General features: G+C 49.1%; 1 protein-coding gene across 2 annotated transcripts in view; it reads left to right on the top strand.

The window, feature by feature from the left end:
- Nucleotides 1–3,870: 3,870 nt before the first annotated feature.
- The window catches only part of Tmem184b (transmembrane protein 184B), a 46,268-nt gene continuing 24,141 nt past the window's right edge, over nt 3,871–25,997 (top strand). For both annotated transcript variants that reach the window (XR_004768607.1, XM_027403997.2), the window contains exon 1: nt 3,871–3,996. The gene's annotated coding sequence lies outside the window, so the exon portion shown is untranslated. The remainder of the gene's footprint in view (nt 3,997–25,997) is intronic.

The following is a 25,997-nucleotide window of genomic DNA, read 5'->3' as shown; positions in this document are numbered from 1 at the left end:
GAAACTGAGGCTCAGAGGACAAAGCTATATTCCTAAGGCCATTCTGCTGGGAAGCACTTCTGCCTGCTACTCATACTGACCCTCTGGGCACCTGACTGGGTCTCCTACAGTGTATTTGGAAACAGGAGGATAACAGAGACTGGGGGTGAGCTGGGCCCTTCTTCAGCATGCATGCCAGAGGCTCCTGCTCTCCCTTCTACACTTCCCTACCAGAAGCCAGGAGGGGACTGGAAGGAGAGGTAACTTTACATTGGGCTTCAGTCTCCTTCCCAGTATTGGGGTAGACTTTTTTTTTTAATTTTTGAAGACAGGGCTGCTACTCTATGAAACAGTCCTGGTTGGCTGTTCTAGAACTCACTCTGTAGACCAGGCTGGCCTCAAACTCACAGGGATCTACCTCTCTCTGCCTCTTGAGTGATGAGATTAAAGGCATGCACCACCACCACCTGGTGGGGTAGACCTTTCATCTGTGACTGTTTACTGAGCCAGGCATGATAGGGTATGGAGATAAACTGACCCTGCATCCCCACTCTGCAGATGGCCTCTGTCTCCTCAGATGAATTATGATGCAAAATGAGAAGAAAACACATATGGGGACAACACATCATTTTTTGAAATAACTCTTTGCTAAGTTTGAAGATATTACATGCTTTAGAAAACAAATTTTGGAAAATTAAAAAAAATCACTACTCATAACTCTGCTACTTAGGAGGCTCCTTTGATAGCCTATCTGCTACAACTCCTGTCAACCTTTGCAACACTTTGTAAAAATAGAGTTCAAGCCTGGTTGCCACACAAACTTCTTCCAGCCTTTATCATATAATATTATTCCTAATAATTTCCTCCATGGCCAGACTAACCATGTTGGGAGACTATGTTTTTAGATTGTGTAATTAATTTTAATTTTGAATGTGTGTGTGGGGGGCACTCTGTCTTGTGGGCCTTTTTTGGCAATTCCTGCCTAAAATATTCACCACCTGCCAATGCCCCTGCCAACAAGGCTTCTGTAAGTTGAGAGTCATGAGTACTCCTGGGGTGCAGGGACTAAAATTATGGATTTCTATGTGGTTCAGCTCAACAGCTCTGGAAGGGGCCAGGGGCTATCAAAGTGAGTCTGGTTTGTAAGTGGTGTAGATATGGTGACAACTGGGGGCAAGGACTTTGCCCTAGAGGGGTTAGCAAGTCTGGAGGGGAACAAAGGAGTTGTGAACTAAAGGGTATTTCAATCCTGGTTTGGGAAGACATCTTCCTTTCTTTTCTTTCTTTCTTCCTTCCTTTCTTTTTTCTTCTTTCCTTTTTTCCTTCCTTCCTTCTTTCCTTTCTTTCTTTCTTTCTTTCTTTCTTTCTTTCTTTCTTTCTTTCTTCCCTCCCACCCAGACAGGGTTTCTCTGTGGCTTTGAAGGCTGTCCTGGAACTAGCTCTTGTAGACTAGGCTGGTCTCGAATTCACAGAGATCCACCTGCCTCTGCCTTCCAAGTGTTGGGACTAAAGGCACGCGCCACCGCCGCCTGGCAGTGGCTTTTTATTTTCTTTGAAAATTTTATTTATTTATTTATTTATTTAGTGTTTGTGTGTGTATGTTTGTATCACTGTGTATGCATATAAATCAGAGGACAATTTGTAGGAGCTTGTTTTCTCCTTCAATCATGTAGGTGCTAGGGGTCAAACTCAGGTTGTCAAACACCATTCGTTACCCCCTGAGGCACCTTTCGTCCTGCACAGGGTTTTCCCTTTCAGACCCAGCTATTATATTTGCACATGCTACAGATGCTGTCTTCACAACTGCCACCTTAATCCCAGTATTGGATACTGGTTTATGTCAGGAAACAAAAGGTCAGACATCTTTGTCCTTGCTGCATTCACTTTTCCTGGGGAGATGTGAACTTCTTGTCCCAGGTAAGACACCAACTGCAGAACAAAAAAATGAGTCTTCCCAGTCTAGGTTGGTGAACCTATTTTATTACAGCTGCTTTTAGGAGCCAGAGTGAAGGGTTGCTTATAGATAGATGGGTGGGTGATGGGGGAAAAAAAAGCCACATCACCTAAAGGTCTCAATCCAGCATGGGTAATGACCTCCCCATAGCTTCATAGGACTACCCCCCCTTCCATTAATTTTCTACCCCCTAAATCTCCAAGGCTCCAGAGACCACATGCAGCAGACGGAGAGTCACACGTTACAGCTGTCAGTAGCCCCTCACTCATGCTGCCATAGTAAGTCCAATAAACTCACAGGGTCATCGAGGGAGACGTGTGGGATTGTTGGTCTGTTGTGAGCTGACGCCCTCCTACTTGGATGTTTGTCCATATCTCCCTAGAAAATGTTAATGCAACAGTCTTTCTGGAACTTACCTTCAACTAGAAGATGAAGGATAAAAAATAAAAACGATGTTCTTAGGAGAATAGGGCACAGTGAAGTGTTGAATGTGCATGTCAGGGGCTCAGCAATCTTATTCTGATAGATACTTAGTAGGTTGTTCTGGTAGAACAATTCTGCCTCCCTGGCTTTCCTAGTGCAGCCAGCAGAGCAAGCCTTTGAAGGTGTGTCTGGGGAACCTGCAATCTCAGCAGGTGCAAGGGCCTGGAAACTGAGTGCCTTCACCTGACTGTAGGGACAGCAAGAGGCCTGTGCCCAGGGATAGGAGGAGGCAAGGTCAGGCATTCCTGGAGAAGAGAATGCCAGATCAAGGCCTGTGCAGGCATCTGAAGATCTCAGCTTCTATTGGAATTTAATGAGGAACTAGTGGAGGGTTTTGAGCAAAGTGCTATAGTTTAACTTGGGATCTATCTATCTATCTCTATCTATCTATCTATCATCTATTTATTTATATTTTTGTGGTGCAACGAATCAAACCCAGGGTCTGATGAATGCTAAGCAAGTGTTCCTCAGCTGGAATTAAAGGCATGCATGCCACCATTGCCCCGCTTGCCACCATTGCCCTGCTTAGACCTAGGTTTTAAAGGAATCCCTCTGATTCCCACATTACACTGACACAGACTGGCAGAGGATAAGGTTGGAAAATCCGAGCTCTCTTAGTCCACAATACCTGGGCAGAGCCTGGATCACATGGCTGTAGTGGGGTGGGGTGGAGGGGGTCAGAGTCTAGGGAGGCAGGATGTCCTGCCCAAGTGGATAGTGGGAGATTCGAGGATGATTCCAGACTTTCTGACCTGGAGACTGGAAGCAGTGATGGGGGAATGCTGTTAGGAAACGGGTGTGGAAGAGGAGGCGGTTGGGCCCTCTAAGTAAGAGGCGTCAGTAGACAGTTGGAGCAGGAGATAAAAATAAACTTGGTTGCCTATTACGCATTTCAGTTAACTGGGTAAGACGAGGGGACCTCGCAAATCAAAATGAGGTAGGGGGCTGGAATGACACTTGCAGAATTCGGTTTCTTAGGCGGCCTGGAACGAGATGAGGCAGGACCCACGGTAGCTGGGTGGAGTGGAAAGAAAAAGCCTCTTTTGGTGCTTTGCAGTTTCATTTTGCATAACTGCACAAAACGCTCCGTGGAAGTACGCTCCATAGCCTCACACCCACCCTACACGTCGCAAACGGCCACTACTAGACTTCCTTTCACCTTCAGCGTAGGCGCAGAAAAAGCTTGAAGCGCTGGCCAGCCCGCGGGTGTCCAGGGCATAATCTGTGCATCCCAGGACTGTGTCAGAGCGGGTCAGTCTGTGCATCCCAGGACTGTGGTGGGTAGCACTCGGAAATCTGGGCCTTAGGTCTCTCCTAGTGCGTTTGCGAGTTGTGAGAGGCCAGAGCCGTCCTCCTGACCCGAGATGCGCTTTTGGGGCTTCGCAGCACGCCGCCCCTTTAAGGCTCGGCGAGTGACCTCAGCCGCGCGTTTCTGCCCCGCCCCCGCCAGCGGCGCTCCGAGTGCGCAGGCGCGTCGCGGCGGTACTCGGCTGGGCTCCGGACGCGCCAGCGGCGGCGAAGGTACCGGGCTGCGGCGCCTCCAGCTCCGCCCGCAGTGGCCAGCGCCATGGGCTCCTGAGGTACCCGGGCGGAGGGATGCTCGGGATGAGCGGGGACCGGGCGAGGGCGCAGCCCCATGCTGGGGGCTCCCCGCGGGAGGAAGGGACTCACAGGCCCCCGCGCGGCCCGTGGGTGTGCCCTCTCCGCCAGCGTGGCGGGGCCCTGAGAGTAACCCGACCTGCCTGGGGGAGCAGGATGGGCGGCGCGGCGCCCAGCCTCTTACCGGCGGACTATGCGCGCCGCGGTGGGTGTGCTGCATTCAGCCTGGCACGACTGAACGGGATGGGGAGGCGTCCATCCATCCCTGATGCGGTGGCCTTGACCTGGCCGGGTGGTCGGCTTTCGAGGTGGTGCAAGCGAACATGGGGACGAGTGTGTGTGTGTGTGTGTGTGTGTGTGTGTGTGTGTGTGTGCGCGCGCGCGCGCGCGCGTGCCTTGCACACAGGTCAGTAGATTTGGAGGAGGACAAATAGGAATCCGGGGCCCCAGAATGTTGGTGTTCAAAGGAATCCTAGAGATTGGGTTGAGTGTGTGCTTCCGACCTGTGTGTTGCGCCTATTATCCTGTGCACACCCTTGGATACCTTGCTTGGATAGGACTCTAGTGCTAAGGGGCTTTAGGCAGTGGCAAGACAAGGGAGTCTGGGGACTGGACCCGCATTTCTAGTGTGTAGCCTTTCTGGGGGACTGTATGAGGCCGGGCATCTCATTCCTCCCTCCCTTGCAGGCCTCGGTGAGGCAAAGCAGGTGTCTGCCTGATTCCTGTGTGTGAGGTGAAGGACCATGTATTATTCATCTGACTGCCAGGTGCTGTATGCAGTAAGGAGAGAAGTAGGAATCTGTGCCCTGGAGGCTAATGCTGCAGACTCAGCCAGCACACATACACAGTCAGACACACACACACACACACACACACACACACACACACACACACACAGAGCAGAGGTGCAGGTCTGAGAGGTCTGGCTTTTTTTCTTTTGTTTGTTTGTTTTGTTTTTCAAGACAGGGTTTCTCTGTGTAACCCTGGCTGTCCTGGAACTCACTCTGTAGACTAGGCTGGCCTCAAACTCAGAGATCCACCTGCCTCTTCCTCCTGAGACCTGGAATTAAAGGTGTGTGCTGCCACTAACTCCCAGCTGAGATTTGGCTTTCTTGATAGGCTGTTTGCAGCATCCCTTCCCGAGTCAACAAGTTTGGTAGGCCCTTGGGCTCTGTATGTCTGAACTTCTTGAGAGTTCTGTGTTGGAACTCTGTGCCAGAGTTGGAAGGGTGGGGGCCCTCGAAGCCGGGCTGGTGTTAACCAGGACACAGATTCCATGATCCAGGCATCTGAGAACTCTCTCTCAGGTAGCTGGGCAGAATCAAACTTGGAAACAAATAACCACAGGGATTCCAGAGACACAAGACAAAGGCAGAGTTGTACAGAGGTGGGTTTACCGCTAGGTGTGGGGAGGGGGAGCAGGCCAGCAAAAAAACTGACTTCAGTACAAAGGGACAGTTGAGCTCAAGCTGGGTGACTAACATTCCTCAGGGGCTTTTTGCTTTTTCTGTATATTTTCCTAGTGCCTTCTCACAGCAGCTGTGTGAGTAGAGTATTGTGCATAGTTGTGGACGAGGAAACTGAGGCAGCAGGTAGGGGGAGGAAATTAGTGACTCACATGTCAGCTTACTAGTAAGCTCCGGTGGAATCCATCACCCTTGAGTCAGGAACTATGTCTTGCCAAGTTGCCTTGTAACTTACTGAGCATCTACTGTGTGCCAGGCTCAGGGCTATCTCCAGTCCCGGCTATGCTCATTCTCTCCTTGATGTCCCTGGAGTAGAACACGGAGGAGGGACAGGACCTGCTACCTGCCTCTAGAGGCTCCCAGGCTGCTGGGGAGGTGGACATAGATGGTGACCCCATTGGCTAGTATGAGTGGAGAGGCTCTAAATATCCCCCAGGGTCTGACCTGGGTGCTCTTGTGCAGTCCTGGGGGATGGGTTGTAAGTTGCTCCCAGGGTGGTGGGGTTGTACTAGGAAAGAGTAGAAGAGCTTCTAGACTGGAAGGATGTGACTAGCTTGTCCTATTTCAGGACACTGGCTGAGTTCTGTGGACTTGGACCCTTGTGTAGGGTCTGCTTTCTGTCATTCTCTTTCTCTTTTTGTCCTGTGCACTGAATCGGGGCTCAGGCACCCTAGGCAGGCAGTGTGCCACTGAGCCGTATCTTCAATTCTCTCCCGTTCTCTATCTATGAGGTTTTGTTCCTGTTTGCTGGCCAGCCTGCCGGCCCAGTCCTCTCCCCAAGAGTGGCTCAGTGCTATTTCCAGTCCCTGCTGTGCTCATTTCTCTCTCTATGGTCCCTGGAGTAGAAACTGCTAGGCAAGGCAGGGTACAGCCCTTTATTGTTTTGAAAGCCAGTAGCAGCAAATGAGACTGGGGATTTAGTGTGAGTGCTGGGAGGTCTGGAGCTGGGCTGTCAGAGTTCTATGTGGGGTCTGCCCCAGGACCTTGGCCGAGGCTTTTCGGGGCAGCAAATACTTACTGAGTGTCTTCTGTGTGCCCTGAATTTGCTGGCCATCAGGGCAGTGAGGCCAGAGTTCTGGTTTGCCCCATGTCAAAGTCTGTGGTTGGCTGAGGTAGCCCAGCTTGTAACTAATACGTTTGAGACAGTGCCCTACCTGTGGTAGGAAGAGGGTTCTGAAGGTCCAGAGGACAATAGGAATAAACGGCCTGTTTCTTGAGCACTTACTGTGTGCCAACACAGTTCAAAGTGCTTTCAAGAATGATCCTTTCATCATCCACCATCAGGTGAGGTAGGGCTCACCTTTCAGATCACAGGTCAGTTGATCTCAGAGTCTTGCTCTTCCCCTCTGACATGGGGTAAGTTGGAAGGACTAGGGGTCCTAGGGATTCGGTACTGAGGAAGAAGAGGAGGGCTCTAGGGAACAGAAGCCCCAGGCAGATGTGGAGGCTTGTCATGCCTCCCCTCTCAGAGGGTTTTTGGTTTGGTACTGGTGTGGTCAACAAAGAGCCTTTGAAAGTTTGAGAGGAAGTGACACGCTGTATCATCACCCTGCATCTTGCTTCCTTCATTCTGGCAAATAACTCTACGATGACCTGCCTCCTTCCTGTTTGCTGCCCCTTTGGTCCCTGGCTTCTCTTTAGTCTTCGCTTCTGTTTTTCTTTTGCATCTTCTGGGCTGAAGGTTACTGTGTCCCAAGCCAGGCCTCTGGAGCCCCTCCCCGGAAACATTGCCTGCTCTGCTCTCTGTCATTTGGCAACACTGAACAACTTGTTTGTTGTGTATTTGTTTGAGACAGTGTCTCATGTATTCCAGGTAGAACTTGAATTCACTATGTGGTTGAGGATGACCTTGAACTTCTGATCCTCCTTTACCTCCAATGCCTAGATTACAGGCATATGCCATCTGCCCAGTGTATTTTGGTGCCAGAGAGGCACTTTACCTGCTGAGCCAACCCTGGACTTGTTTTCCTAAGTATTGGGGTACTGACTTTTCCTGGTCTCCAGGGGTCATAGCTTCTCATGTCATAGATCTCAAATGCCCCTGGGAGGTATGGTCTGTCACCCGCCGTCCATGCTTGGATCACTCAGCTGTATGACCATAGGCAGAAAGGAGCAGAGGGGAGAGCCAGTATTGGGGCCAGGTAAGCTGGATGTAGCTGTGGGTCTTTTAGCTCTGAGAAGACTTGCCTGCTCTACTTTGCTAGGGGCCAAGTTGGCTGGCATTTGATGCAGTGACTTGCTAGTCCTACCAGAGTCTGAGGAATTAAACCTCATCCCTTCTCTGGGCAGAGGCTGTGGGATTGTACATGCTCCACTAGGGGGTCTTTGCAGAATACCTCTTAAGCATAGCTGATGGGCTGTGATCATGAGAGTTGGGGCCAAGTTGAGTGTCCTAGGATAGGCAGTTGAGAATTCAGGAATCTGGGCCAGCGGGATGGCTCAGTGGGTAAAAGTGCTTGCTGTGCAAGGCTGATGACTCAACTTTGATCCCTAGAGGCTATGGTGGAAGGAGAGCACCAACTCCTAATAATTGTTTTCTGACATCCTCATGTGCACAGAGGCACTCCTGTGTCCACATTCATACACAATCACAAACCATACATATATACACACACCACATACCACACACACACACGCACACACACACACCACACATACACATTCACACACACACCACACACACACATACATGCACAATACACAAATACATCACACACACACACACACACACACACACACACACACAATAGTAATAATAAAACTAAAGTTTAAAATTAGAGACTTCATAGATGCATTGGAAATAGTCAGTGAGAGCATGAGAGAGGGAGCTAATGAGCTGAGCAGTTCTGGTGACCTGAAAAGAGAATTAGGAATTGCAGGTCAAATCCTTGCTTTTATTAGCACCGTGTCCTTGGGCAGGTTGCTTATGAGGCATAATTCATATTTTTAAAAATTAAGATAGCCAGGCATGGTGGCACATGCATTTAATCCTACACTCTGGAGTCAGGGGCAAAGCAGATAGATCTCTGTGAGTTCTAGGCCAGGCTGGTCTATAGAGCAAGTTCCAGGACAGGCAGCGCTACATAGGAAGGCTTTGTTTTATTGAGATAATTGTTTGTCTCATACTATAAAGCAATCAATAAGGCCAGCCTGGGGAAGGACAACTGCAGTTTGCCTCATCTGTACACTACAAGTACTGATAGCATCGGTATTATAGGGCTGTTGTGACCCAATGTTTGTATTAGTGCACGGCATGTACATGCTAGCTAGAGGTCAGCCTCTGGTGTTCCTCATCCATCTTGTTTTTTACCACAAAATCTCTCACTCGGATCTGGGGCTCTCTAATCAGGATAGGTAGGCTGGCAGGGAGCACCAGGGACTTGCCTGTCCCTGCCTCTCCAGTCTAGAATAACAAGTGTTTTACATAAGTGCTGGGGATCAAATTCAGGTCCTCAGGCTTCTGTGGCTAGTATTTCCCCAACTACACTATCTTTCCTGTTCTCACCAGCTTTTGCTATTTCCTTGTAGGCCATTTAATTTCTTCAGGCGTCCTGTGTATCAGGCAGTATGTGGGGGAGGTGCACCTAGCTAGGGAGAGAGACACCAGCTACAGGGCAATTATAATTGTCCTGGATGCCTTAAGGGTATATTCTTGCCTGGGCAGATGCTTTTCTGATGAAGTGACAGATACAATGTCACCATGTGGAAAAAGGGGGAGAAAGTAAGCTTCAGTCAGAGGGGGCAGCTTATACAATGATCTGAATCCATGTCACAAAACCAACCCTGTGGTTCTACAAACTGCAGTAGCCTTACAAATAAGTACCAAGCAGGGCTCTCAGAGGCCAGAAAGGGAAGAAGTAGAATTGGGAGCACCATGGAGGGATCTTGGTGGGCCCCTGCTTTTAGGTTTTCTCCTGATTCCTCCTGGGTTGTTCTACTCTATGGAGTGTGGGATAGATGTCTTGCCCAGCACACACTAAGAAGTCACTGGCAACATTTGTTTCTAAGAGCTATTAATTTTTATATTGTATGTATGTGTGTTTGCCTGCATGTGTACCACACACCCAGGGAGGTCAAAAGCTGGTATTGGATCCCCAGGAACTGGCTTTAAAGATAATTGTGAGCTGCCATGCTGGTGCTGGGAACTGAGCCTGGATCCTCTGCAATAGCAGCCAGTGCTCTTAACCACTCACCCTGACCCATCTTTCCAGTCCCTAACCAGTAGTTTTCTCAACAGCCTCTACTGAAACTCGGCTTTTCCGAACCACATGTGGGTGTGGAGGAGCAGGATTTAGCCCAAGCACTCAGGCAGCATTTGCTCATGTCCCTTGCTGCTGCTGGGATAGTGTGGCCCCAGCTGTGGCTGAAGAGCAACATAGCCAGCTGGCATGCAGCTTCTGGTGGGCATCTTCCTGCCACCGTGATCAGTGTCTCGCTGTCTGGCATGAACCCTGCCCTGAGTAGGTGCTGAGGTAGTTTTGAGTGAACAAATGGAACAATGGATGGTTAATGGTGCCGCCCTTCAAGATTATCCTTGAAGTGTTGTAACTCCTCCATGTGATCAGGACAGGTTGTCCTGTTGGTTTCCTTGACTTACTTATGTTTTTTTTTTTTTTTTTTTTTTTTTAGACGGGTCTTTCTACATAGCCCTGGCTATCCTTGAACTCATTATATAGACTAGGCTGAACTTGAACTCACAGAGATCCATCTACCTCTGCTTCCTGAGTGCTGAAATTAAAGGCATGCACCACCATGCCCAGCAATTTATTTTATTTATTTAACAATTTTATTTATTTATTTATTTATTTATTTATTTATTTATTTATTTTTAGGCAGGGTCTCCCTGTGTATCTCTGGCTGTCCTGGAATTATCTACATTGACTAGGCTGGCCTTGGACTCACAGAGATCTACCTGTCTCTGCCTCCCAAAGCCTGGGATTAAACGTGTATATTACCATGCCTGATTTATTTCTTTGTTTGAGGAAAGGTGTCACGTAGCCCAGGCTGGCTCAGAGCCCCTGATCTTCTTGCCCTCGCCTGTGAGTGCTGGTCAGCTCAGAACAGGCCTGTCTGTTAGCATTGAGGTTGCATCACTCAGGCCAGCAGTGCCAAGTATCCGCCTCCAGGGTTGAGAAGGCAGGAAGCACAGCAGACACCCCCTTTCCCTCGTCTGGGTGGGAACCGGAGGGGGAAGATCCCACCCAGAAAGCCTTTGTGCCGACCGAATCATTTCCAGCTCTCTCCTGTGTGTTAGTCAGATACAAGGTGAGCGCCGACTTAGTGAGAAGGTCTGCAGTGTGCTGTAGCCCATGCCCTGCTGGTGCTAGTGGAGTAGCTCCTGCTGTTGAAAGCCACCCTGGGCCACACAGGACCCCATTTTAACTCTCCCACACCTCCCCATAAAAGAAGGAATTGCCATTGAGTTTGGTGTTGAGTTTGATGTTCATTTTAGGTAGGAGCTTACACTGCCTCACTGTTTACTGAGTGTGGGGTCACAAGCATTTGCCGAGGTTGTTATAAAGTTGGGCATAGGTAGAGAAGAGTGATGCTGGTCCTGGTGCTTCGCTTGAAGTTCTATGGGAATGATGAGGTCTTCTCCAGCCTCCATCCTGCCCAGTGCTGTGGCATGGATGATGATGGACCAGGCATTTGCAGAACTAGAAACTGCCGTGACCTAAGCTTCACTTCCAATGGGCTTCTTAGCCCTCTGCTCACCTCCCTGTGCCAAGTGGGTTCCCAGGTCAGAAAGCCTGGTCACCAGGATGAGGGTCACAGTTTGGAGAGTTGACAGGTCACATGGTTGTGAAGAAGAGTGCTTGTACACCTGTTGTTACTGTTACAACCTGAAGTCTGAACAGTGATCTTGGAAAGACTGTTTCCCTTGCTGAGACTAGCCAGTTCTTTACCTGGGTGTCATGGCCTATTCCAAGATGGCTATTCCTCCCACCCCCCCCAGGTAATTGCATCTATCACTCTGAAAAGGATTTTCTTATCAAATGGCTTCCCCACACTGAGGGACATACAGCACCTGTATTTTTCTCCTGGTGAACCCCTATGGACAAGCTGCACCAGGAGAGGCTTTGTCCTGTGGCAAATGGCTGAGGACTGCAGGGCACAGCTGTTCTCCAAGGCCCATGGGTCACGTACAGAAAAGTTCTGAAGGCTGCTGCTGTAGCCTCTGTTTATCTCCTGTGAGCAGTAAGTGGGGGATCCCTGCAGCACCCATGTGGGTGTCTGCACAGCACAGTGATGGGTGCTGGCAAAGGTGTGGTGTGTGATCATTTTTACATTGTTAATATTGGCATGTAATTTCCCCAATTCCATCCTCAATATGATTTGTGTAGGGCTTCACAAATTACACTGTCCAGTGGCCTTGGCCCTGGGAATCATTATTCTTATTCTGTGGATGGAGAGGCGGACACTCAGAGGGTGAATTGCCTGTGGTCCTAGGAATTCTGGCTCTTCCTGGCCTGACCTGAGTGTCCACAAGTGCTGCTCTCCCCCAGATTGCTTGCAGCCTCCTGGGAAGGCCTGGCATACCACGTTGCCAGATGTAGAAAATGTATAATGAGGGCCTTGGTTGATCTGTGGGAACCCAGGAGGCATCAGCAGTCTGCTCTGCCTGGGGTAGGCTGATGGGCAGTTGAGCCAAAACTGTGTAGATGGTGGATTATGGCATTTGGAGAAGTGAGGCCTTCAGACAGTGGGGCCACACTGAGCACACATAGAGGCCTGGGACACAAGCAGGTGACATAGCAGTGAGGTAGAGTGAACCTTCTTGGATAGTTTGGGTCCTGCCTCACCTCCAGGAAGGCATTGTGTGATTCGTGAGTGTCACAATGTGGCTTAAGGCAGCAGGAATGTGACAATTGGGATTTACCTCAGTTGAATCTCAGTTTAGGAGATCCTGGGTGTCTCTGTGGGGTTAGGGCCTGTGGGTGTGTGGAGACAGGTGGACTGTCTGGCCCTCTCTGTCAGAGGTCTCTCCCACTTAGCTGGGGGCAGGGGGACTTTCCTTTCATCCACACTTCCTAGTAGCTGGGCCTGATTTGGGGATAAGGAGGAAGCCCAGTCCTGCTGGTTACACATCCTCATTCTCAGAAGGATACTTGGATTCCTGCCTGAGACTACCCCATCCTCCATGACTGGCTGGCTGGAGAGTGATGTTTAGGCAGGGTGGCTGTTGGGCACTTGAGTTACATAACAGTGATGAACCAGGAGCAGGCAGGTGAATATCAGGTAATCTGAGTGTTTGCATGACTGTGATGTCCCCACAGCTTTGGTAGGAGGTGTGATGAGGGGTGCTTTTCTCTCACTTGGGAAGGCTAAACTGGAAGCTAGAGACCCTCAGTTCTCTGTCTCTTTCCTCCTTACCAGGCCCACCTGATACCTTCATTCAGAGACATTAGTTACAGCTCAGTGTCTTGGTGACCCATTTCTGTCCATCAGGACATCAGAGCTGGAGCTGGGAAGAGATGACATTCTAGGTCTAGGCTTTCTGTTCTTCCTTTTTGGCAGCGCTGGGTATAGACCCTAGAGCCTGTGCATTGCCAGGCAAGGGCTCTACCACTGAGCTACACATCCAGCCCTGGGTCTCCCCTTTTATGTGTGAGTGAGTTCATGGGCAGAGCATTGAGCAGGTTAGGTCTGATCTAGGTCCAGTACTATCTCCTCATTCAGAGCTCTATTTGTTGAAACTCAGCTTTTCTCTGCCATTTCTTTCCCCACCACCTCAAGTGTCATTTCCAACACCAAGATTTGTTTCCTAGGCGAACAACTTAAGCGTACTCTACTTCTGTCTTGACTTGTCTAAAAGGCTCATTTCTGAACTGCCAGAAGCTACATGAGGAATTAGCCTACAGAAGTTTTAGCATGTGAGAGGAGTGATCAGTTTACAGGGCTAGGCATCGCTGTCGCTTTTGAAATAGCCGAAGATTGGACTCAACTTCAGTGTCTATTTACAGGGAGACACAAAGAAATTATATCCTGTCCAAATGGAGTACTGTGTAGTCACAGCAGAGGTGATAAGGGTCTAGGGGCTGTTGCAGATAAACCACTGAATGAAAGCACAGGTGGAGGGCGCTGTGTCCAGACCCCTCTGTGAAATAAAGGAAATGTTCCCGTATGTAGAGGGCCTCTGGAATGGGTGTGCTGGCATTGGTCATTGCTTGCTGAGTATCCTTTGTGCCTTCCACCTGCAAGGAACAGGGGCTCGAGAACCCGCCTAAAGCTGGCTCCAAACTCCTAGTTAGAGCAATTTCCCCTCCTCAACTTCCTGAATGTCACCAAGCCTGGCTCCTCGTGCACTTGTGATGGCTGAAACATGTGAACGTTATATCCTTTGCAGAAAATCAAACAGGCTTAACTGAACTCTATCTGGCTCAGTGCAGGGAGGCCAGGACAAGCTATCCCTTCACGGGAAAGCCAGGCTCATTTAGGCCCCAACCTCATCCAGTAAAAATACACACCTAGTTTTCATAGAAGGGTCTGAGGAGGAGGGTAAATGGGACCTTAGTAAATGGGACCTCTTGCTCTCCAACTGCTGTTAGCTGGGTTTGTCACTTTAAACACCTGCTTTGGTCAGCTCACCGGGCAGCTAAAGCCCTGGGTGTCCAGATCCTTCCTTAGGTGGCCCCTTGAGCTATGCTTGCTTGAGAAGCTGCTCTTTGCACTACTGGTGTCCCTGGTGCCCCACCTCCAAGCCTGTGCTTACCCAGCTCCTGGGCTACTCTCCTTCCCTCTGCACTGCTCTCGGTCCTTCCCACAGCCATGTCTATCCCCTGCTGCTGTCACATGGTACTTTTCCTTTGTGTCCCAGGTACCCTATTCTTCCCTGGGCCTCCTTGTGGTCACTCCTTCCCAGGTAAGAACTGCTCACAGCTCAGTACCTGGGATTCATTCTGCCTGATTTGAGTGTCTGGTGCATGGCAGTGCAAGTCTCTAGCCTGGCTTCTCCTACCATGTGTCAGTGAGGCTATCCAGCTTTGTAGAACTGTCCTTTGTTCCTTTTCACTGCCCTGGATGTGTCCATGGGCTGAATTTTACACTGTTTGTATAGCCTTCCCCATGTGGCATCCACATGGACTGGGGCCTCTTCTGCTCTTGAGCCCCATGCACATTCTGTGGTGGTTATATGCACCAGGGTGGGCTTCCCCCTGTTACACGTCTGTGAGTGGGCTTTATCGGTTGGGGTTTGCCACCTACTGATCCTAGACTGAAGTGAGACTTCTGCTGACAGCATCTTAGGAACAGACACCTGCATCTGTCTTTCTTAGGCAGCCTGCTCCCACAGGCCATGGGAATATTGGGGCTCAGGACTCGGCAACCATGTGCTCAGTGCTAGATGGGATATTTGCTAGCTGGCATTTTAGAGAGGCTCCAAAGCTCAGCCCTAGGGGCTGTACATTGGTCTACTTGTTCTCAGTGTGGAAGATAACTGAGTAACCACAACTCAGCCTGGTACTATTGAAAACAAAAAACAAAAACACTGAATTTTCTGGGCATGATGGTGCATGCCCTTAATCCCAGCACTCTGGAGGCAGAGGCAGGCAGATCAGAAACAGCCTGTCTTGCCTCCATACAGAGTTCTAGATCGGCCAAGGAGGCTACATAGGAGACCCCATCTTAAAGAAACGAACAACAAAACCAAAAGCCCTCACGAAATTCAGAGCTGGAGAGATGGCTCAGTAATTTAGAGCACTTGCTGCTCTTGCAGAGGTCCCGGGTTCCATTCCCAGCACCCACATGGAGCTCACAACCATCCTAACTCCAGTCCCAGGGGATCCATCTCCCTCTTTGTGATTCCACAGACCCTATATGTGCATGTGGTGCACAGACAGAACATGCAGGCAAACATTCACGGACACACAGTCAGATACATTAAAAAAAAGCAAACGAAACAACAGCAAAACCCAAGGAAGCCCAAAACAAAAGCACTGAATTCAAGGTGGTTATAAGTAATCCCCTGTGGAAGGGTGTAGACTCCTCTGCTGTTGCCTTTTGCTTCCACATCTCTACCCCCAGTCCACAGCGGGCCCAGGTTTGGTAAGTTTTCCTCCCTGCTTCAGACTTTAGTGGGAGTGTGGGCTGGGAGAAAGAGGGTGTTGATGAGATTAGCATGTGGGGAGGTGGACCCCTGTCCTGTCGTGAGACATGTGACATTTTTTCAGAAGGCTGGCCAGGCAAAGCTGCCAGCTGCTGGACAGCCACTCTTGCCTCTAATCCTCTCTGGAGAAGGGCCAGCCTGTGTCTGTTGTCTGGCTCTGATGTGGGTCAGTTTCATTCCAAAGGCAGCACTGGAGGTGATCAAGCTGAGCAGCCCCAAGAGGCCCAAGGGCCCCACATTCCCAGCCTGTAGGCTCAGGAGCAGGGAGCCCCTATGGGGAGAGGGGAGGCGGCATGTAAAAATGGGTGCTGCTGCAGGGGGTAAAACAAACAAGAACGAAACTCTCAGGGTGTGTGCATTCACATTCCAGAGACGTGCCTGCCCACCTGTTGCCAGTGCAGCCTGGCTGTGGGTGGCAGCTGCCTGAGCAGGCATTCCATGGCTACAGCTTGGAAGGGTTCAGATCTGAAGTGAATGAACAAAAATCTGGCTGGGTGTTGTGGCTCATGCTCATAAACCCAACACACTCAGGCTGAGGCAGGGGGTTGACATGATTTTCAAGCCAGCTTGGGCTACAGTGAGACCTTGTCACAAAAAAAGGGGGTGGGGAGGTTGGGATGAAGTGAGGCTGGAGGGAGGGCTAGGTGGCTAAGGGTTCTTGCTGCATGCACAACCATGAGGACCTGAGTTTGGGTCCCAGCATCCATTTAAGCTGGCTGTGGTCTCACATGCTGTGGTAATCCTAGTACTGGGGTGGGGGGTCTGAGCCAGGAGGATTGTTGGGGTTGCTGGCTGCCAGCCCAAGCCCAAACACATGAACTCCAGGTTCACGGTGAGAGTGACCTTTCTTCAAAGCAATACCCAACACCTTCCTGGTCTCTGCTTGCATGCGTGTAATGCAGACGCAGATGCCACACACATACATACCATATACATACATGTGCTACACTCATACATACCATATACGTGCATATACCACATTCACACACTGCACAGCACACACACTTACATATACCATAAACATACCTTATACACCACATATATACCCCACACATACCATTCAGACACATACCATGCATACACACATACATCTACCATAGACACACCACATACATACCCCACATATACCATACAGACACACCACACACACACACACACACACACACACACACACACACACAAAATTTGAAGAAAACCAGTGACCAGAGCAGAGGTAGGGTCAATCTGAGCTCAGAGACTGATAGGAATGTGACACCCCACCCTACACCTTGTGATGGGAGGAGATGGTGGCAATGAGACTAGTAATAGCAATGGCAGCAGCACACGGTACTTGTATCTTTCCTAGAAGCTCCTCTGACTTAGGTGTGACCATGTGCCCTTAGTTCCAAGCAGGGAGATGTTGCACAATTTGCCTCTGACACACAGCTAGAGTGGCAGAGCTGGAGTCAGGTATAGGTGATCTGGCTCCAGGGCTCAAGGTTGAAGAAGGGCAATGTGAAGAGGATGTCCTCAACAGAGGGACCAGCAGCCATGCCTTTTCCTAGAGGAGGCTGCAGATGTGGGATGTACTGGGGGAGAGAAGTTGACTGAGTGGGTTTTGGGGTTTGGCACAGTTCATTGGCCAGGCAGGGCCTGGCTGAATTTTATTCCAGACCCCCTTCCTGTTTCCCGCTGATTCTGTGCTCTCAAGCCTCTTCTGCTTGGATTCAGCTTCCTTGACTCTCAGGTGTACAGTGGAGGGCATGTTGTATTGGTTACTCCTTGCTTTTGAGCTCAGTTTGCTCAAGCTTGCTTCCTTCTTTCCTATTAGCCACAGGCTAGTCCCACCATGAGCTCTGCTTCTTTGCCATGTCATGCCATGTCTTCTGCCCCAAATCAGTGTTTAGCAGTCACATTCTAGCCCCCACTCCCTACTGCCAGCCAGCCCTCAAGGCCATCGTCCCTGCTCTCCTGGAGCTCCTCTCACTGGGAAGGCAGGTGGTGAGTGACCAAATAGCATCATCATTGAAAAAGCTGTGAGAGAAAAGACCAGGCCAGTTCTGGGAGGTGTTGGTGGCTCATGCCTTTAATCCCAACACTCAGGAGGCAGAGATAGGAGGTTCTCTGTGAGTTCAAGGCCAGCCTGATCTACAGAGCCAGTTCCAGGACAGCCTCCAAAGCTACAGAGAAACTCTGTCTCGAAAAACAAACAAACAAAAAAGGACAGGCCAGCAAAGATGTGACACTGTGCATGTGATAGAGTGTGGTGACGTGCAGGCAGTTGGGGACAGAGTTCTCCCGTGAAAATGGCAGGAACTCTAAGACATGACCTTTGACCTCCTCCAGAAGGTTGCAGTGTTGTCATGGAGAAGGCAGGAGTGAGCCCATCTGTGGTCAGTGTCCCTAACTCAGGGAACTTCCTTATTCCAAAAGTAACTAGCCCTTTGCTTGAGTTTCTGCTGGTGAAAGCATCTCTCTTCAGACTCACCTTTGTGTGCCTACCAGCCTGTGACAGTCCTTTGTTTTCCTTGGTGTGGCCTTTCCAGCCTGGAAGATGGATATGACTCAGCTTCCATCCGCTGCCCTCTCCATGCCTTCCCTCCAGCCAGACACTCGGGTACTCAAGACAAACTGGAAAGTGTCAGCCATGGGGAGGGGCCTGGTGACAGAGCCCACAGAGCAGGCAGGGTGGCTCCAACTCCAGGCTCTCTGCTGCTCAGTTGTTTACACAGTTGCCTTTTTCCTTGTCCCTACTGCATGCTTAGCATCATGGGCCTAGAAAAGTAGTGGATGTGGGAGACAGGAAAGCAGGCCTTCACACTGAGCACAGGCAGGCTCCGCTGGAGGGGGCCAGGCCTAGGGGTGGTGCTGATGTTTATGGTGAGGTGAGATTTGGGGTCTTGTGACCATGAGGACCAGGGCAGAGGAGAAGCACTTGGACACTCAGACATGTGCTTACACATTGGGGCCACAGGGTTTCTGTTGATGATGCTCAGATAGGCGTGGAAGGTGGCCAGAGGCTGGGTCTCTGGGGAGTCAAGACTGTAGCCTACTCCTGACATTAGTGAGTGGACATAGAAGTCAGTTTGTGTAGCTCAGGGGCTCCCTGGCCATGTCCCTACTCCACCATGGTAGACTCTGGATCTTGTAGAAACCACAGATCCTCCTCCTCTGTCAGCAGCAGACTCATTTCTAGCAAAAATCTGACCTGAATTGATGTGAGGCTCATTATAACTGTTAAAAAGATTTTACCTAGGTGGGTGAGCTGCATTACCCAGGTGGGTGCCATGCATGCATGGGAGGTTTAGGGGGTTGCCTAGACTCCTGTGTGAATGTCAAGCCATGTGCAATACTATAACCTATTTATTTATTTACTTATGCATTTAATTTTGTTGAAACAGTCTCACAACCCAGGCTGGCTTCAAACTCACTTTGTAACCAACACTAGTCTTAAACTTCTACCTCCACCTCCGTAGCTCTGGGATTACAGACATGAGCCACCATGTCTGGTTTATATACTAGGGATGGAACCCAGGGTGCTGTGCACACTAAGCAACCATTCTACCTTCTGAGCCACGTCCCCACCCCTATATCCTTTTGAAAGTATGGATGATTCTAGTTTGCTAAGCCCATTGGCTCAAAGGCCATGGCAACAGGACAGTCCGTGCCTTACTCTGCTCTCAAGATTAGAGCTTGCTCCCTGGTTCAGGTCCAGCTCAGGTGACAGCACACAGATTCCAGCTCAACTACCTGACTCAGGATCTGGGACAAAGTACCAGCTTGAGGCCTGGCCTCTTTAGAGTTGCCCGCTGGCAGGTTGAGTGGTGGATGGTGGGGTAACAGTACTCACTGGCAGGTTGGCCACTGGAGAGACCAAACAAGTGATTGGCTTTACTCTGTGTGATCTGCAGCCAGGGCCCAAGGGGGCTAATGGACTGTTCTAGGAGAAATAAGGACAGGGACCTCTGCAGAAAGATAAACTGCATCAGTGACCTTTGCTCGCTGTACTCGTACACTTTTATCAGCAACCCAAATTTGCCATGCTTTTTTGATCCTAGCACTTGGGAGGCAGGAACAGGTAGATCTCTGAGTTCCAGGCTAGCCAAGGCTTATATAGTGAGACCCTATCTCAAAACAAAACCAACAAAAACCGAATGTGGGCTGTAAGATGACTCAGTGTGTAGAACCCTTTCTGTTTCAACCATGAGGACGTGTGCTTGGCTCCCCATATAAAAAGTCAGATGTGGCTGTGCATGCCAGTAACCCCAGCATAGGTGGGGCAAGATTGTTGGGTCTTGTTTTTGATCTAGCTAGAAAGTAGTGAGCTCCAGGTTCATCAAGGGACCTGTCCCAAGGGAATAAGGCAGAGAGCAATAGAGGACACCTGACACCCTTCTCTGGTCCCTCCACAATTGCATGTGGATGCACACATAATAGTACATGTATACAGATAGACAAACACCAGGCTTTTTGAGCATGCACCTTCTAAATATGGGTTTTGATGCATTGATAAGAATATATAACCTTCCCTTCCCATTACATTGTATCTATAAGACCATCTGACATAGAGGTCAGAAGACAAACTGAAGATGTCATGAGTTTTAAAGTTGGTATCACTGGTGGTGCAAGCCCTCTGACTTCCTAGGCCAGCATATTCTGGGCAGGTGAGCAGGTAAGCTTTAGTGTGGTGGAGAAAGCCTGAAGGCCTGACTCTGCCATCTGTGTTTCTATGCCCAGTTTTCATGGCTGACATCCCTAACAGCTCCCTGCCCTGCACATGTGTAGCACTGGGCAGTATGCCTCCCTTGGCTCTTCTTTTTTTGTTTTTTGTTTTGTTTGTTTGTTTTGGTTTTTCGAGACAGGGTTTCTCTGTGTAGCTTTGGAGCCTATCCTGGCACTCGCTCTGTAGACCAGGCTGGCCTCAAACTCACAGAGATCCGCCTGCCTCTGCCTCCCGAGTGCTGGGATTAAAGGTGTGCCACCAACGCCGGGTTTTTTTTTTTTTTTTTTGGTTTTTCAAGACAGGGTTTCTCTGTGGCTTTGGAGGCTGTCCTGGAACTAGCTCTTGTAGACCAGGCCTGCCTCTGCCTCCGCCTCCCAAAGTGCTGGAACTAAAAGTGTGTGCCACCACCCTTTGGCTCTTCTAAATCAGATTTCTCAGTGTCCATCCCAGCCACTGACTGTGTAAAGGGATTGTCAGGATTCAGGGGGAGCATTCCCATTTCCTCTGCCAGTCAGATGTTTTTATAAACCAAACACAAAGCATTTGCTTCAAGTCTCTAACACAACTCAGATTCTTTGGGAATTTTTTTAATCAGAAAATTCTACTTCATAGTATCTTAGAATTTCAGATTTAAAAACTTTTATTTCTTAATTTTTTTTTTTAAATTGATGCCAGATACAGTTTTTGGTCACAAAGCCCTGCACTAGTTGAGTCTTCCATGCGTGTGGCTTCTGATAGTGGTGTCATAGGGCCCCTCAAACAACGTCCCTTTCCTGTGAAGGAATGTCATGAATGTGCCTGAGGACATTTTGAAGGCAGTTCTAGGAAGCTGGCCTCCTGCAGCTGGTGTAGATGAGTGTCCACACGTGGGGCGTGGGACGTGGGGCGTGGGGCGGTTTGCTCTTTCCTTTTCAGTGCTTGAGATGGAGGCTCCTGGCCCCGAGTCTAGCCTCAGTTTCCCTGTCCTTAGGTTTGGCCACTCAGATTGCTTTTCTGCAAGGTAAGGAGACAGTCTCTCCCTTGGGTCTTTCTGCACTCACTCAGTCTCTGCTTTTGTGGAGGTTTTCATGTCCTGTCTAGTGAGTGTTTCATTATAGAAAATTTTTACATGCTGAAGAGCCTGTCTCTCCTGCCCCACAGGTCTCAGTAGCCCTCTGTGTGATCTTCCTCCATCTTCCTCTCTTCCCTTAACAAAGGACCCCAAGCTGGATGCTGTGCTCAGGCTGGGGGGGGGCAGGAGGGTTTTTTTCCCCCTTTTGAAACAGTCTCATGTAGCCCAATTTGGCCTTGAACTTGCTAAGTAGCAGGGGGTGATGTTGAATTCTGCTCCCTTTCCTCTGTCTCCCAAGTGCTGGATTGCCAGCATGTACTGCCATCTGTTTCTGTGCGGTAATGGGGGCTGAACCCAGGGCTTCAGGCATGCTAGGCGAGCAGTCTTATCAACTAAGCTCCACCCCAGTCCAGAGAACAGACCTCTCCAACACAGGACACAGAATTTAAGGCCAGCCTTGGGCAGTGGGGATGGGTGTGGAATATGACACCATACTATTTCTTTACCCATATAATATGCCAATATGCATCTCTACATGCTGGAGACGTTACAATTTATTTTGGGGCTAGAAAAGTGGTTCAGCAGTTAAGAACACTTGTTTCTCCCAAAGAAGACCCAGGGTCAGTTCCCAGCACCCACCCAGAGGCCTACAACCGTCTGTAACTCTACTTCCTGTGTTGTTCCATCTTGTGGCCTCTGAAGTCACTAGATACACATGTATGTGGCGATATTACATATATGCAGGCAAAATACTCATTCACATGAAATAAAATTTAAAAAAATCTAAAAATAAAAACAAATATAAAAACCAGTGCTCTATTTGAAACAAATGGAGATCCACAGGAAGTTACAGACCTAGTATAAAAGGTGGGTGCAGTGTTCCTTTTGTTGGTGATGTCCTTGTTGGCCATAGCTACATCAAAGCAGTTATGGAAGTGACTTACAGAGAGCAGCATGATGGGAACCAGGCTGTGAGACATCCTTGGTTCTGTATTGTCACCTGTGAGAGTACGTGTGTCTGCCTGTAGTGCTCAGTGATTTATCTCATGGATTTATGGACCCATCACCACTGTCAGGACACCAACTGTCTCATCACTGGAAGAAACCTGCTTGCACAGCACCCTTCACATTGTCCCTGGCCTCTGCTTACTACTCACCTGAGCTCTGGTTTAATAGCTTTGTCACATTGAAAAGTTGTATAAATGGACTCAGTTTCTGACTTTTGAAATGGCTACTTTGACTAAGACAATCTCCAGGCAACCCAGTGCTGTGTGTGTCGATACTTTCCCTTTTTAAATTCTTTCTCTTAGCTGGGTTTCCAATACCAGGCATGATTTCTCTCTTTTCAAGCAGGTCTTAAGTTCAGTTAAAAAGCTGTTGTTTACTGCTACAACATGGTGCCATGCTGATTGTTATGGTAGCCCACGGGTATCATAGTTGGATGGGACTGTTGGTTGCTTCCCTTTTTTGTAAGCTTGTGTAATGACTTCATGTGCCATGGAAGCTAGTCCTTGAGGAGGCATTCAGGTTAGTTCCAGCTCAGTGCCTCTGGGCCTGTGTCTGAAGTGCATGGTGTCTTCAGCAATAGAGGCTTAACTTCCACCTCTCGAGGGCAACCAGGGGCAGTAATCACAGGCTGAATGTTTTAGGAGTCTCTGGAATAGCCCTGGCCAACAAAGAGGACTTCTGTGTCTAGTGTTGGGGTTTTTATTTTTCTAGATGGGATTTGGCCTATCTTGTGTGGCCCTGGATGTTCTGGAGCTCACTCTGTAGACCAGGCTGGCCTTAACTCAGAGAGCTGTGATTAAAGGCATGTGCCACCACCACCAGGCAGACTTTCTCTAAGGTCTGGATATAGTGACTTTTTTTTTCAATATTCACCTATTGACAGACATTTGGGCTATTCCCCAACTCTTTTATTTTTTTATTTTATTTATTTATTTATTTATTTATTTTTTTTTTTGAGACAGGGTTTCTCTGTAACAGCCCTGGCTGTCCTGGAACTAATTCTGTAGACCAGGCTGGCCTCTGAACTCACTGAGATCTGCCTGCCTCTGCCTCCCAAGTGCTGGAATTAAAGGCATGTGCCACCAATGCCTGGCATTATCTTGGGCTTCTTAAAGGAGAAAGGGTTTATTATAGTTCACAGTTCCTGTTTTAGCCCATCATGGTGAGGAAGTCATGGCATTAGGAACTTACAGCTGATGGTCAACATGACATCTTTAGTCTTGTGTGCTTTCTCCACTGTTAGGCCAGTCAGGATCTCTGCTTAGGGAACGGTGTCACCCACAGTGGGTAGGCCTTCCTACCTCAATTAACATAGCTTGATCCCCTACCCTACAGTCTGGCTTAGATTAACATAGTCAAGATGACCCCCCCCCCAGGCTTAGACTCCCATCTTCCAGGTGATTCCAGATTTTGTCAAGTTGACAGTTAATTCTGACCATCACAATGCTTGTGAACTCCTGAGCTCAAGTGATCTTCCTGCCCCAGCTCCTGAGGGCTGGGATTATGGGGCTGGGTAAGAAATGGCCAAACCATATTCTGCTTTATCTTCATACCAGTGTGCATGTGAGGTGCAGTTTCTCTGCCTTCTTGCCAGCATTTGATACTGGCACTGTTTCTCATTTTGTAGTTCTGGGGTACCTCACTATGGTTTTTATTTTTTCTCTTTTGTCTATTGATGTACTCATTGGCTGTGTATCATTTTATCCAAGTGCTCTTCATGTCTCTTGTCTCTTTTCAGATTGGATACTGTAGTTAAGCTTTTGACTGTTTTTTTCTGCCCAGGTTGCTGGCAATTCCCCAGGGTTGTGCTGCAGACACCCCACCACTCTGTAGTACCTCTTTCATAGTGCTGAAGCTTTCACTCTTTCTTTCTCCCCTTTCTTAACCAGAGAGTTGGAGTTTAACTAAGAAGAGATTTTTTTAGCTGGGTACAGTGGTACATGCCTTTGATCCCAGCACTCAGGAGTCAGAGGCAGGTGGATTTCTGAGTTTAAGACTAGCCTGACCTATAGAGTGAGTTCCAGAACAGCCAGGGCTACAATTGAAAAACACATAGATGAATTACCCCCCCCCAAAAAAAAGAAAAAAGGCAACCTTTTAGAGCAGTTGGAATTTTGAGCCTTGTCTTATATGTCTCCTCCCACCTTGATGAGCATGGACTGTAATTAAAAGGGAAGCCAAAGAAACCTCGTGAATTAGTAGGGACTGTACCAGCTGCAGTTGCCCCAGCCATAGTCACTTTTGTTTCTCCAAGGCTCAGGTGTTCTTGTTTGCTACAGGATCTAGGTCAGCAAGTGCTTCTTCCCAGGAAGACATCTGTGTGTCCTAGGTATGGAACAGTGAGACTCAGTATCTGTCCTCTCCTAGACACACTGTGAAGAGTGGGGCTCAGGGTCTACCCCCTCCTCACCCTCTGTACACACTGAAGAGTGGGGCTCAGGGTCTACCCCCTCCTCACCCTCTGCACACACTGAAGAGTGGGGCTCAGGGTCTACCCCCTCCTCACCCTCTGCACACACTGAAGAGTGGGGCTCAGGGTCTACCCCCTCCTCACCCTCTGCACACACTGAAGAGTGGGGCTCAGGGTCTACCCCCTCCTCACCCTCTGCACACACTGAAGAGTGGGGCTCAGGGTCTACCCCCTCCTCACCCTCTGTATATACCAGGAAGTTTGCAAGCTTAGTGTGTTGTAGACTGGACTGCAGATGTCGACAGCCTCCAAGTGAGTCTTGGGTTTGGACGGAGGAGCTGCTACACTTGCCTTTCAAGGGGACCTGGGACTAAATGTTTATGAGTAAGGGCATTGCTTTAACTGTTGTCTAAGAGAATGTTCTAGAAACCTTCAAATCGTTTGGTAGGGGCTTTCTACATCTTTTTTCTATTTCCAAGATGTAGATAATGTCACTTTAAAGTTGCCATGAGAGAAAAGAAAACAAACATGAGGTAGTATTTGGGGAACATGGTGGCAATTTAGGGGTATTTGTTCTTGTTTTACTCACCCCCACGTGACAGGCAGAGACATTGATTTACAGTGCAAACCTTTCTAAAGAAACATCTCAGGCACTAGCTTTCAACTTGGCAGCCATGCCTACAGCAGCTATTATTAGGTTGTCACAGTGTCTTTTTTCCAGAACTTGCCACCAGTCTTTATATATAGACACCTTCTCCATTTTTGAGTTTCCCAATTTAGGTGCCTTCTCTGTTTTTGAGTCTTGAATCTGTCTTTTAGTTGGTGGGTTAGGGATTGTTTATGTGAAAGAAAAAGAGCAATGTAAGGGACTCTGCTGGGTCCCAGTGTTCTGCAGGAGCTGACAGGTAGATGTGGAGACAGGGTGTTTGAGGGGAGCCAGGCAGGAGGTGTAGGTAGACAGCAGGCAATATTCGGCTAGATTATAGGGCAGGTGTGAGCTGTTTGCACCCCACAAAGCCCTGGGGGAGTCTTCTGCTGAAGGTGTCACTACATTTTGGCCTGGATGTCTGCTCCTGAACTTGAAGGGACTGTGAGGTTTGTCACCTGGGCTGACGATGAAGCTGGGGACGAAAGCTTCAGTTAGGCCTCTTGCCCAGTGTCTGTGATGTTCACTGTCTCTGCATTTATCCATCTCATCTGTGTGTGCACTGGTGCACCTTGAGTCATAGCCAGAGCCCTT

Source organism: Cricetulus griseus, chromosome 2 (assembly GCF_003668045.3).
Source record: "Cricetulus griseus strain 17A/GY chromosome 2, alternate assembly CriGri-PICRH-1.0, whole genome shotgun sequence".
Taxonomy (NCBI): Eukaryota; Metazoa; Chordata; class Mammalia; order Rodentia; family Cricetidae; genus Cricetulus; species Cricetulus griseus.
This window is presented reverse-complemented; position numbering and strand designations above follow the sequence as displayed.